Source organism: Sturnus vulgaris, chromosome 19 (genome assembly GCF_052056855.1).
Source record: "Sturnus vulgaris isolate bStuVul1 chromosome 19, bStuVul1.hap1, whole genome shotgun sequence".
In the NCBI taxonomy this organism is placed as follows: domain Eukaryota; kingdom Metazoa; phylum Chordata; class Aves; order Passeriformes; family Sturnidae; genus Sturnus; species Sturnus vulgaris.
This window is the reverse complement of record NC_142261.1, coordinates 8,355,875-8,370,503: the sequence shown is the minus strand read 5'-3', so window position 1 is coordinate 8,370,503 and position 14,629 is coordinate 8,355,875. Positions and strand designations below refer to the sequence as shown.

General features: G+C 43.1%; 1 long non-coding RNA gene across 1 annotated transcript in view; it reads left to right on the top strand.

Annotated features, from left to right (window-relative positions):
• LOC148221646 (uncharacterized) overlaps positions 1-14,629 on the top strand; it is an 82,254-nt gene that overhangs the window by 2,998 nt on the left and 64,627 nt on the right. The gene's annotated exons all lie outside the window — the stretch shown is intronic.

Sequence of the window (14,629 nt, the reverse complement as noted above, 5' to 3'; positions counted from 1 at the left end):
AGGACTAAAATGTGCTCAAAAGACAACGTGCACAATAGATCCTTTCTAGATAAAGGCTCTCTGATAGAACCTTGTTACTGACATGTGCAAAAGATGCAAAGGATCCCTGCCTCACATTGTTACCTACAGTTTGTGGGTTGGTTTGTTTGAGTTTTTTGATGCCTCGTGAAGAAACAAGATTTGTAAGGTGACATGGTGTAATTATTAGATAAGCTGCTTAGCTGGAAGGAGCAGATGAGCTCTGGTAACGTGCAGCCCTGGCACCAGCTGGTTTAGTAGCTAGCACAGCCTCCCCAGAAGGAGTGTTTTTCTGCTGCGCCCTTGCCACTGCAGCAGCCATGTCTAAAGCTTTGTAGTTATAGGTGACGTCTTTGAGTTTATTTCTGGTACAATATCAGTGGCCTAATAGCAGTGATAGTGTTGCTGTGAGTCATGTTACTCTAACACAGCCCTCTCCAGGGTCAGCACAGCCTTGTGAGCCTCAGTGCTTATTGTGACAGTGAGAAACTGTGACCAGGCTTGTGCTAAGTTTTATGTACGTTCCACGTGGCTCTGCTTGCCTGACAGGGGAGAGCAGAACAGGAGGACGACACAGTGACACAGATAAATAATCACAGTAATCACACAGGCAAATAACAAAGACTGGCAGCTCACTGAAGGGGAGAGGTTACCTACCTGACTGCATTCAGGTATCTCTTCCAAGGAAAGCATGGCAGCCAAAAGGGGAAGGGCGTTGGAAGTTATTATTACAAGTGCCCACACTAAGACTGCTACGTACTCTGATGCTCTACATACACCTTTTGGAATTAAAAACCCTTCAGAGGTAACAAGCAGAGCTAGGATTGTGTCTTGGTCTGTTCTTAAGCAAGTAGTCCCAGCTTTGCAGTGACAAGCCTGACGAATCGTGCTTTGCTGTCAGATAGGAGAAAATGTCTGAATTGTAGCAAATCTAGGAGACAATTCTAACTGCATGTATTGATTAGGAGCGAACATGTGGGGTGGTAACTTCTATCCAGATGTAAAAATGGCTCTGACTCCTGTTTGTCCTTAACCGAGATCCCGCTCGTGGTCCCGGCCTCGTTCCCCGCAGGCTCGCAGGTGTGTGGGCTGGGCGGCAGAGGGCACTCCAAAACAAGCCACCGTGCCTGGGACACGACACAACAACTGAGCCGGCACAAATCTGCCGTTCCTGTAAAGCGGGCAAGTCTGGCAGGGAAAACCTTGCCGTGACCTTTACTTGTGACATATCTGTCACGGCACACACTGAGTGGTAGAGCTAGCGAGTACCTGAATATCAGATATGAAATTGCTCAAGAGCCTGGCTGTTTGTATTCCAGCATATTCTGCTGGGGAGGGTTTTTTTTGACCTTCCAAGGGACAAAAAGGAAATGCATTTTGCTGGGTCTGCATTGTTGTGTCATGTGAAGCCTTTAAATATATGGGTGTCCTCCGGTACAGCAAGCGTGCAGAAATCCATAGTGCATTTACCCAAAACTAAAGGAGGTTTATCGTGGGAGCTCTCCTTGTTTTTATCACACTGTATTGGATGAGCAGCAGCTGTAATCAGCTCCAGAGGTGGCTACATTTCTGTGTTGCTGTGCATGCACGTTTTTGGAAAGCTTCTTTGACATGAAAAGTGCTTCATATGCAGGCTCTGATGTAAGCTCTCTGTTATTTTTAGGTTTGTGTACTTACTAAAAATTAAAACCTGCCCCGCATAACAGTAGCTAAGCATTCTCTCTTACCTTTGAGCGACTTGCCTTGGGCTTCACTTCTGTGGTAGACCTAGTGGGTAGATGGCCCAATGAAGTCTTTAAGTTTTATGGATTAAGTGGAACACAGGTGATGGGATGGGGGAAGAAAACAGATCCAAGAGAAGCAAACATTTTGGTGCAGCTATAAAGAGTTCATTTGTTTTGGATGATTCCTGTGGTCATTTTGAGTCCAGGCAAGTAGTAGTTAAATGTCTTCCCTATGCTGTCTCTGACCAAGGTGGAATGGGGTGTGTGGAATCCTCTGCCATGAAGATAGCCCTGGTCTGTGCTGTAAAATTCAGTGTCTCAGGGTAGATCCCGAAATAAACCAGGGTTCTGAAAAGTACTTCCTCCTTCTTACCCTACATGTAAACTGGGATTTAAATTTCATTGTTTTTAGCATCAAGCCTGGCCTTTAGGCTGCACCTCTAGACAATGAAGAAAGAAGCAAGTGCATCTGCAGCTGTGGTTGTGTCACAGATCCGAGCTCAGAGGGACACATAAATATACAGTAATTTCAAGCTCATTAGCTTGCAGACAGAAAGACTAGATCAGACGGAAGGATTAAGCTCTAGGTCAGAAGACAAACCTGCCAAGGAAGCACTTGAGCTGGATCCATGATGAAACCTCAGATAGACCTCAGGAACCTGAAAACCCACTTCATTTCCAGGACAGTGCTGAAATTGGCAATTTTTTCTTGTCTCTCTGCTGACACTGTGATCCTCCTTCCAATTTGAACAGAGTTTTCTTGCCTTTGAGATGCAGCTCTTATCAGCTTGTGGGACAAGTGACTCAGTGCAGTGCCTGAGGTTACAGGAACAGGGCTGATGTTGACTGTTCCTACTCATCAGCTGAGCCTGGAAAACCAATCATGTTTGTGTTTCTGCTTTGTCTTAGATGAAAGGTAAAACTCCTAGGCTTAAACTTCATTGAATTAAAACGAGACTAGGTTTAGGAGCCAGGTACATGAGTTCCTAGCTTCACTGAGGAGAAGGAATTCACATTGCCAAAACTCTCACACAGAATATACGGTGGGTCAAATCCCTTTAGAAATGCTTGAAGTGAGACCTAAGGCACTTGATCTCTTGCAAAAGATGTTGTGACTTTGGGAGCTGCTTCACCTGCGCTGTTCTTGAGCTTACCCCCACTACAAAATAAATTTGGAATCCAAAAATCAGCTGCCCTTTCTTGAGACCTGGGCATGTGTGCCTGTGCAAGAGAGCTCTCAAAGGACAAATTTAAATTGGAGCTCTTTTTCCTCTTGCGTCTATTACTATGATTTTTGAGCATTATTACAGCGTGGGTAAAAGGGACATTTCAAGAGATTCAACTTCTATTCTGAGAATGACTTTTAAATATAAAGCATGTTCACAACTGAATTTGCTGCTGACTGCTATCCCTCAAAGTTACTGTGGCTTGCCCTTTCCCCAGGAGATTGTCTTCTAGTTGTGTAGAAGTGATAGGGGATGCAAAATTTGCCCTTCACTTTACTTGGGAGCCTTTGCAAAAAGCTCTCCTCGAGGTGCAAATGGCTTTTACTGAAACGCCTTTGAAATGAAATATACTGAAATTTCAGGAGCTGTTCTGCCTTTGAAAAAGGTAGTGCACTTTGGAAGACATTTACCAGACATGCAATTGCTCTACTCTCTGTGGGGATGTTTGTGAACTAGAGGTGGGTGCTATGTGTGCCCATACAAACTGTCACCACTAGATGACACCATGACTCTGGCAACAAGGTCCAGATGAACCCTAAAGCCAAGGCCATTTTCATGTTTTGGAGGGTTTGTTATAAACCCAGAACACGGGCTGGATTTGCAAACCTTTCAGTGAACTGGAGTCAAGTTTCCCCCAAGTGCAAGCTGAGGTTTGAGCAGAATGGGCTCGGTTCCAGGTTGACAGGGTGGGATTTATGATTTGGGGTGGAAACCATCTGAACATTTGACTTGCAACCAGGCTGATCTTGGCCGTGGTTATGCTTGGAGAACCTGCGTGTATTTGAAACAAAATCTCAGAGCAAGGTTTGGGCCATAGGAGCTTCCTTGGGCCAAAACCAGAAGGGGTTTGCCCAACCCTGCACAAAACTGCTATAAGAAATTTTCACATTACTTCATTGCTTACCCCAAGTGGGTCTGGGCATGAACTCCAGAACAGTAACCAGACCTGGTCAGCAGTAGCCCCTCTTCTCTTTCAACCCATTTCTCTGTTGCTGCTAGGTAACTAAAGAGCTGTGAGAGAGTTGGCCAGCACACATTGCCATGCTGCTGCTATTCCAGGCTTAACAGTCACCACAGTGTAGTGGTGGTTCAGCCACTATTTGGGCAGCCTTATTTCCAGGAGCATGTGGCTTTCTGATCATCTGACTCTTACCCAGCAGTACAAGGGACCTGTTTCTCTCTGGGGCGTCTTTCTGGGCTCTCACCCTCAATTGCACAGGGTCCAGCAGGTAAACCTCTGCAGCTGGTCATTGAGCTGTGGCTCTTGCTTGCTACCTCTTTCTCTGCTTTGGCAGAGGAAATGCTTTGTTATTCCACAGCCTGAAAAAAAACTTCATTCTGCTGTAGTTAATTTCTATGTACACCTACTCAAGTTGTCCGTTGTTCTTTTTTATCCTTTTCTCTGAGACTTAAGAGTATGTTCACATGAAACATGTTAATAAACCAACCTGCTTGGCCTGTGCTTTTGCAAAGAGTATTTCTGCATACTGAAATTTAGCAACTATCATGCAATTATGTGGCTGCAAGGATAGATTGAGGGAATTGATAATCTAAGAGGTGTTTGTACAATATTTTGTCACCTCCTTTGAAATTCATGTCTTTCCACTACCACTTCAGGACAATCCTCACATGCAAACTTGTTAAATACCTTATAGCAAGGAGTCAGCAAGACTCAGGACTTTTACCTAATGAGCACATTGTGTGCAAGCTACCCCTAAATGCTTGTTGTCCTTGTGTCCCTCACTAGTCCTAGAGCACTAGGCCTAGAGCAGTCCCAACAGTTTGAGAGATAGGTGGTCTTGTTATCACTGTGGCTCCCAATAGTGCTTGCTGATTTGGATTCTGTTTTAGTAAACTTGTTTCCTTATTCACTTCATAAAATGATTTTCTCATAGGATGCTCGCATAGCTCGGTGAAACAAACTAGCTGTGTTAATAACGTTGTCTTATGCTAATTTATTATGTGTGTAGAAAGCATTTTTGAAATATAATTGGTTAAAGCTTCATTATTATTGAAAGGTTAAGCATCACAGAAAATTTTTTGCTATATTCACTGGTGCAGTCAGAAAATTCTAAAGGTTTTGCCAAGCCTTGGCATTTCATCTGAAGGCCTCTCAGGCCCCCAGCATTGCTTCTGTTTGTTGGGCCTGATGGAATGCCTGTAGGGAAGGATTTTCATCTTCTCTTCTACAGCTAGAAAAACAGGCCTAAAAAGACTTGAGTCAATGATGCAGACTCCTACATGCCCAGCTGTAGCCTAAGAGCTGCTGGTCCCTGTCTTGAAGGGTTTCAAAGCTGAAGAGCATAAGCAAGGTACTGAAGCTTTTCCTAAACTTAAATCAAAAGGTTGTGTGGTCGTTCAGTGGGGCCCCAACCAGTGAGCTTGTCAGTAGGTCATGGCAGTGACAGTTGGACCAACTTCCCTGCTTCTTTATGGGATGAGAGTGTAACCACAGGGAATGAAGAAGTAGGCACAGCTTGAAGTATTGCCTGTAGAAAAGGAGCTCCAGCAAAAGCTGTCACTCTCTCATTTGCTTTTTCTTTCTGTCTCTCATTCTTCCATCTCCCTGTCTGGCCATTTGTGCTGCCTGCCTGTTTGTTTATTGGCTGAGTGCTTGCTGAATTATTTACCAGCCTGACTGAATTAAGCAGCAGCGAAAGCAGGCGAGTGAATCCCACCTGAGACTTTTTCAGCAAGAGGGAGGGTTGAGAAGTGGGGTGTGCATATGTGAGTGTTGATACATGCTACTTAATTAAAGATACCAGGGAAAACCTTGTGGGAGAAGAAACTCCTCTACTGTCCTGAGACACGGCTGAAGAGAGCAGAGCACATGGCTGACACACCAGCTCAGGTGGCAGCATGGCCCATCTCTGAGCTGCATGGGGGTTCTGCCTCTGGGAGTTGCATTCAGCCCTTGCCAGTGTCATCTCATCATGCTGGGATGTGGCAGGGCTGTCAAGCATCCATTCCCCTTCACTGCATCAGTTGTGTTGTTTGTGATGGTTCTTGTGCCGTGTGGGGTTAATTGGGTTAATGAGCGCATTGTACATTATTAGAGGCTGAATTGACAATTATGCTAATTATTGTGTTGTCCAAAGTGCCACATTACTGAAAATGTTTCAAAGGACAGGGATTCTTATGCCATACACACTAAATCAGACCTGAGTACCTGGACTCACTTTATCAAATGGAGTGTACTGGGTATTTGATGTTAGGAGATGTCTCCTGGCTGGCAAATCCCTTCCAGCAAGAATGTGCAAGCACAATCCTTAGCTCATGCAGTTCCTTGCCTAAGTATCTCAGCTGTTTAGTCTTACAGATGGGGAAAATGAGGCATAGATCTTTCTGTAACATATCATATCTGGGTACTCTCTCACTAAAGCATGCATGCTCCAGTGTGGTTGCTTGCTCCAAGTCATTGCTCCTTACCACATAGTGCACACAGCCTTTTGACTCTGAAATGTTCTTCAGACCACAGCAGTTGGCTCTGCCAGAGATCTTTCCATGACTTTATTCTTCCCATCAAGTTCTGTTTGTGCTGAAAGCAGCAATCTTCTCGCAGGTCACTCACTATTTGCCAAGGTGAAGAAGCAGATTGTGATTTGTAGATGTGCTGGTTTGGGCTGTTCTCTAGGTTGCATCGCTTTGTCATGCAACTGTTACTGTCATGCCACTGTAGTAATGCCATCCTACTGTTCCTACTGTGCTGTTGTCCCAATAAAAATAACCCAAGGATGCATTTGTACCCTAAAACCAGCTATAGAACATTATTTCTGGATACTGAACAATTGCAAACTCTAAAGCAGTATGGGGCTTAAATAGAGTTATCTTCCCTGCTTCCATGGGCTCACATGCAATTTTCACCAGGATTACTGCTGGCTTCAGTGGGAGTAGATCTATGGCTGAGAATGGGGGAATGCCCCAGTGTGCTCCAAGTCATCTTTAATGCTGATCTGAAAGGTAAGTATTCAAAGCAGTACAGTACCAGTATGGGGGCGGCACAACCTTTCCAAAAGTCTGGTTGGTATCTGGTGGCTCACCTGTGCAGGGCTCCATAGCTTCAATGGCTCTGGGTACTCCTTAGATGTAGCCATACTTATACAGAGTAATTATGAACTGGGAATGAGTGTAGACTGAAGAATTTATGACGTCTGAGGCTTAAACAAGAGCTGATACACCTTTTAGATCTATAGATTGCTCTTCTCTTTCAAGAGAGTTAGCAGGGAAAGTAATTTGTCCTCTAAAGTGCCTTGTGAAGCTGGGAGTGCATGTACAGTACAGAGCACTTTTGACTAATGCCAGCTGATTGAAAACTGGTCCCCATCAGCTCTTTTTTTCCTTCTATGGATGTGCATGCTTGGGTGTGTTAGGAGAGACTTAGCCCCTCCAAGCAGCCTGCTTGCACTTACATCTCCCAGGCTTCTGACTTGTTAAAGTACCTCTTCCCTTCCAGAGTGTGGCATTTCAGCAGAGGTAACCAATGGAGACTAGTCCTTATTGTTTATAGCACCAGTTTACCACATGAGCTAGAATAATGTCTCCAGAAGGTGGATAAAGAGGGAGCTGAAAATGGCAAGACATGAGAAGAGCGCGGCATGATCAAAAGCACATGCCTCATGAATTTATCATGAACTAACTCTGTGGGACTTGCTACATAAATCAACTGATAACTCACCATGTAAAAGATCATATACAACAATTCAGCACTTCCCTCCCATTTCTGCTATAACCCTCGTTCTGAAATTCACTGTACGATTGGTGTGAGTGTGCTCACACATTCTGCTCTGTTGCAGAGATGTGTATGTGGCACATCAAAGTAATGGATTTTTCTTGAATACCCTAGCAAGTACTGTCATGTTTTGCATCAACAAAAAATGATTTCATATAGCATAAAGCAAGGAGTTTTAAAGAGCTGATGACCCTTTTTGGCCTTGTTCCAGATGGAAGTCATGTCTGGGTTACTGCCCAACCTTTTCCAGTAAGTTAATTCCCACTCTTAGAATTGTAATGGCTGCATTGAGTTGTGCTCCTCTCCATAATGATTACTTAGAGAAAAGAAAAAGCGCTTTTTCATTGAACTTCAGTATTCATCCTCATGCCTTTCCAGAATTTTGTGTAGGTGCCTATACTTTATACTTGCTGTGAAAACTGAAGCATCATATCCAAAACTGCTGCTGGCATGAGCATACATGTTGTGTTTACTTAGACTCTGCAGTAACATTTGAGTCCAGCAGTTCTATACTGTTCTCAGTACAATTGTGTCTATGTCTACAATTGATTGAATGTATTTCTTTAATAAGAAAGCTTAACTGTCTTGATTCATCAGCAGACATCATCTAGCTAGATTTCAGCAGAGCATTTTGTAAGGTATCTCATAGGAATATTGTACTCAGAAAAAGCAGGGATTAGCACATGGCTTGTGCAAGAGAAGAGAGGCTAATGACAGGAGGCTGCACAGGAAAGGAAATCCTGAGTGGAATTCTTCTGGTACAAGGTTGATGCATTTGCAAATGTTAATTCTATTCAAGTACAGGTTCACCGGACAATATTAGGATTCTGCAGAAGCATTTGTACATACAAGCATATCAGAGGAGCCAGGGGCCCCTTTTCCTTTACCTTTATATCCACTGAACAGCACTTGCCTGCTCTAGTCTCTGCAAGAGGAAATGACCCTTTCTGGTGCTGCCATCCCCTGCTGTGTTTTAGAGATTTACTGCTCTCTGCTCACTGACTGTACTCAGGAGCTGGTATAAAAGCAAATACCTAAGGGATGCATACGTCAGCAAAACTTGTTCTTTCTGATTACTCTGGTTAGGCCATGGATGGCCTTTCTGTTAAAGGAAGGTTTGTAAGTCTGGGTCTGCTCATTCAGATGAGATCAGAATTGTCCCCTAGGTCTGCTCCTGTCCACATCTGAACATGGAAGGAGAAGGGGACAATCCTACCCAGCATGTCAAAGAAGGGACAAAATCCTTGACTGATGCCAATGTGGAACGGAAAGCTTCTTTCTGTGACATGTGTGATTGCTGCATGAGAGCATCAGCCTGCCTCAGACTCAAAATTATCAGTGCAGCTGCCACTGCTGTACAATGGCAAAGTGAGCCATTTCCCTGTTTGGCAGACTTGGCAGGGAGGTAATGGAAGAGATGAACCTGGGGAAGCAGGGACTTGGGCTGAATGACTGATGGAGTCCTAGATAATACAAGAGGGAGAGATTCAGAGATTACAAGGAAGAAAATACCATGTGGGACTGGAAGAGAGGAAAGAAAGAGTAAAATGAAAACAAGGGGTGGAATATTGTTGGAGGATAGAGAAAGGGACTTACATTGGCAGCAATCTGGAGAGGATGCTTTTTGTTTCTCTTTGTCTCTACCTCTAGCCCTTCTCATCTTTCCCACACAGATCTCTTAACCATCTTTCACCATTGCAAGTCAGTCCAGCACACATTCTGTACTGCTCAGCTCTCAGTGACTGGTCAATTTGTGCTGGCTGTTTTTATTGAGATGCTCTTCCCCCTTTTCCTGTTTTCCTGTGTAGGATTTTGAAACCTAGAACTAACCTTTCACATCTGTCTCACTGGCAGGAGGTGATGTGTTAACAGGGAGAAGTGAAGGGAACTATCCATGCCAAGCATTTCGGAGCCTTTCCTGTCCCACTTACAGATGTTTGCTAAAGAGGTGTTTTGGTTTGACTGTAGCTTATTGGATTATGTGATTATGGCATTTCAATTCTTTATTAGATCTTTTCTGTCTTGGTCCCTGGGGTTGAGAGGGACTTGTTTTCTGGCCTTTGATGTGTTTGGAAAAGTCAGGCTATTTGTATCACTGCTTCTTTGCTTTGATTCTTTGACTCCTTCTCTGGGGAGCATTCTGATGTGCAGAGCTCAGCTTTGTGCATCTGCTGCATGGGATGTCTTTGTGGTTTATTTTTGTACTGGGCACAAATCACCCCTCCTGCTTCCTTCTTTGCACATTGTCATGAAAGCAGGTTATTGCTGACCAGTTCATTTGGAAAACTTGTGCTTGCTGACAGCTGTACAGGAAATCCAGTATTTTAATGAGAGACATGCTACCTTTGCTTGGAGGGATGGATGGCATTACAGCAATTGTCCATTTTCCCCTCAGGCCCTTTCTCCTGGAAAAAAATCTTATCATTATAATTCATTTATCGAAATAATATTCTTCACATTCTGCTGTATCTACTTTCTTGATGATTTTAACTGAGGTGCTAGAAGAGGGTTCCTCTGAACCCCATGGTGGGAAGTGAGTAGCTTCTACTCTGGTTCTTTGCCATGAAGCAGCACCCTGTGAGCAGAATTTCAGAGGAGGGAAATTTGCTTAGCCAGCAAGAAAAGGTCAGGCCCAGCTGGGTAAACCCTGCCAAGAAGGGTCAGTGTGGTGAACCAACTTACGCTTCATTTGTCACCTGTCAGTGCTGAGCACGATACATTTAATAGCACGGTAGTGGAAAGGACAAAGGGGATTTCTGAGGGGAGAAGTGAGGTAAACCATAATTAACTAGAATACTGAAGGAAAAACTCCATCTTGGAGCTGCTGAGTTTCTCTTGTGAGTTTAGGTGTTTTCACAAACACTCCTAACACACAGCACAGCCCCTCCTGTATGCTCTAACACCTGTCCATGGCCATATTCTTCACCGTGTGTCATGTCAGGAAATGGGACCAAACGAAAAGAAGACTGAGTCTTTGTGGGTGCAGGCAATGAATGCAATACTAAGATCTGCAGTACAGTGCAGAATTCAGGCTCAGTCTGATGTGTTGACCAAAGAAGCAGAGAGGACTCTCCCATACTTGTCTTAATTGTGGGATTAATGTCCCCACCCATCATAGGTCAAAATTGAGTTTATTGACTCCAAGGAGAACAGTTTTGTTAATTGTCTCTCTAGCAACAAGAGAAAAGGTGTTCCCCCACACTCTCTTTCCCTATAGAATGAGCTATTGCCTGTACCTGTAGCACCTGGTTTATGTATCACCTCTCTTGTCTGAAACTTTTCTACCATGTTCTTGCTTTTCCCAACAGAAAGCAGGCATGTTTATTTCTTCGTTCCTGAGTAGTTTCCAGCCAATGTTATGTCCCTGTAGAATGTGTCATGTACCCCACAGCACAGGCTGCTTCAGTGTTGAAGCATAAGCTGGTTGCAAACAAGCAATTTGGTGGCCTTCTTTTTCTCGCCGGGCATAGCTTGGAAATATCTTAGCAAGGGCTTCCAGTGCCCAAGCAGTGATTTGGTTCCCACATCCTGCTCATCCTATGTGAGACCTGCTCTTGTTTTGCATGGCAACAACTGGCAGAGCAGGCTGGGAACACTGAGCCTGTGTTCTGCTTCACCCTCAGAGCTGGAGTGTAAGTGGACCTCAACTATTTTTAAAGGAAACCATTCAAGTGTCATTAACAACAAAGTCATAATGGTAGTCTCTGACACAGCTGGAAAACATCTGCAAACACTTGGAACAGGTAACAGTTTGATGAGGGCAAAGTTGTATCAGACTGCACACAGCTCGTGAGGATTAAAAGCCTTAGCTAGTGGGGTCAGCATGACCTCTGGTTTGGCTTGGAAGCCCCTTTTGTTCAGGAAATATTGGTAAAACATGGCAGGTCCTTGCTTCTGGAGAGTGTCAGGATGTAGGATATCAAACAAAAAGATAATTTACCTGACAAATGTAGCTCTACTCCATGTAAATTTCTTGAATTTGCTCATTTTTCAAAAGTTGGATTTCTGTATCATTTTGAAGGGTAGGAAATGAGTTTTTTGTTTTGTCATAGGTTGTCTTTTAAACAGCTGCCTGCACTTGGTAAACTGCAGTCACTGTGGTTAAATGACTAATATTTTACATTCCCTAACACTGAAAATAGTTGTGGTGCAGATTTTGCTGGGATTAGTTTTGTTGTTCTGTTTCTGCAAAAATCTTAGGCAAGTGGCTTTTTGCTGATGTAGACAATCATGGAAAGCATGAAGCTTCATTATTCACAGAAATTATGGCAAGAGCACAGCAATGACAAGAAGAGCCAAATAAATATTCCTGATGTTTCTTTTGCTGCATTTGCTTGGAGCAGTGTAAGTATGGCCAGGATGTTGTATCTTTATGTTTCTGCTATTTTGCTTTGAGGTCTATATAGTGATAAACTTTAAGTGAGGACCACGCTGAGTTGTGAATATAGCAAAAAAACATAGTTGTATTTTGTACCCTCTCCACTTGCCACCTTAGGATTACCTTTGTCTCAACAACTTCTGTTTTTAAATAATTTTATTTGAGATGCCAGGTGAACAAGATTTGGAAATCTAGGTATTTTTCTGATTGTTAGGGAGCCAGTAAACAGAACTGCAATTGTTCCATACATTATGCTGCTATTTTTTATGTCAGGAATGCCACAGATAATCCTTTTTCTTGTCTTCTCACTTTTCTCTCCTGTTTCTCACCTGAAACAGCCACACTCTGGGCATGGAGCACCTCCTAAATAAAAAAAAACCAACCCAAACTTAGCTGTTCTAGTAAAAGATATTACCTCACTGACCAGTGTTACTCTCTGCACTGGTCACTGGAAGAGCCCAGGCTGAGCTGAGTGTCTGTTTAAGCTGCTTCAGTTGTTTGCCACAGAAAAATATTTGGCTTTGGAGAAAATTAGGGAGTGCTCACAAGAAGTGTTCCTTTTGCAAACTGGTGGAAACACAGCCTCAGTAAGGACAGGAGAGATGGGAGGAGTAGTGAGCAGCTGTGGCAGGTGAGTGCTGGTTCTCTGGGTGATGCTGGCTGCCTGTGCCCTTGAACACCTTTGTGCCACTGCAGTGATAGCAGAAAACTGGCTGCATGTAGACACATCTTTGTTATTGCTAATAAAGGAAACTTTCAGCATATCTTAGATTACTTCTTTACTTCTCAAAAAGAAGCAAGGTTGGGTAGGTACCACTTTTATACAACTTTTAAGGTACCTGCCCAGGGTTATGGGAAATCAGTGACAGTGACAGACCTAGAAACAGAGCATAGAAGTTCTGGCTCTTTAGCTGTCTTCACTAACCATTAGATGATACTTCCTCCAGATGTTTCAATAAGGGGTGCTATAAAAAGTTCTTTGCGTTGCTGTTGCAATTCCTGATTTCCAAAGGGCTGCCTGCCTTTATGTTTTTAATATCATTGCTTTGAAGCACCATAGCTAGAAGTGACAGCGCCAGAAATAATAATAACAATAATAATCTGCATAGCACAACGGGCATTTTACCAGCATGCAGGAAGACAAAGGTCTCTGTGTGTTTTATATTAGCACAGTGAAAAAGTCTTATTGAGTCTATCTGGAATGCATAGGTGGGAACCTTAACCCCTCATATGCTGAGAAGAAAATTGTATGCAGACCTGAGAGCTGAAGTAAATTAATAAAAGGACATGAGCTTCATTCCTTTGGCAGTGGGAGGTCTTTCTGGACCATATGCCTTGACAGCTTTCTTCAACCTTATGTATTTAATATCCATGTGACACCAGTGTAGTTAATTTACAAGTATTTTTCCATTTTCTTCAGTTGTATATAATTGTTCTTTACAATTGGCCAGAAAAGACAGAGAAAAGGCAAAAACACAAATCTTTTTTTTTTTTTTTTTTCCCTCTGCAAATTCAATTCTTATTTCTGCCATGGCCCATGTTCAAAACCGAAACAATAAAACCTACAGCTGTGACATAGGGGAATTGTCCAAAAAGGACGATGTCTGAAGGTTTATGATTAGGTTTTATATTCCCTCTGTCTACAGAGCAGCACTTCCTGAATGTTTCTGTGGTGGGAAAAGCATCCCAGCCATTTCCCCTTGTGGATGATGGTGTAATTAGAGCTGTAAAGAAAGAACCCATGACACTAAAAGGCTATAAGTGCTGCAGATTTAGGACAACAGGTTTCTATGGAAACTGAAGTGAAAATAGGACCTTAAATGGGTGAATAACAATAATACAGAGTTCTCAGTTTGGATCAATCTGTAAGTTGCAGCAAAATACAGCCTGCCTTTCTGGCAGTTATTTGCATAATCTTTTCCATGCTTTTCAATGATACTTGCCCCTCCAACTCTTAATTTCTATACAGAAACATTTTTTCCTTGGAAAAGAAAGATGAGGATTTCCCAATGGATGGTATGCACCCATTTATAGATGTTATCAAAATAGTTTGAGCTTAATATAGGCAAATAAGCAACATAAGTGATGGCATCCATTCTCATCACTAGTACTAGTACTCACACAAGTACTCACTGGAGTCCATGGTAGTAGCTGAAATTTTTCCTGCACCAGATGGAATAAGAAGTCTTCTTCTAGTGATGATGCACTGGAAAGATGAGGCAATGCCCATAGTACCTTTGCACATGATGCATGTGTCATTCACAGGTGTGCTGTAGTTACCAGTTCTTGATAACCAATTTTCTCCTGAGATTCTGTTGGAGTGTTTTTCAGTCTAAGACTGGCTTTCATATTTGCAGTGGGAGATCCTTTCCCTCAGCTCTTCAGTTTCTTAGGAAATTTGGATCAGTGTCTTATTGGCAGGAAGTCTTTCCAGGATTTTTGGTAGAATATACTGTCTTGCATTTGCTGTGCCATGCTTTAAGCAACATCTGAAAATGCCACAGCTAGAATGCTCCAGGAAAGAACAAAAGGAGACTTGGCATTCTTTGCACTG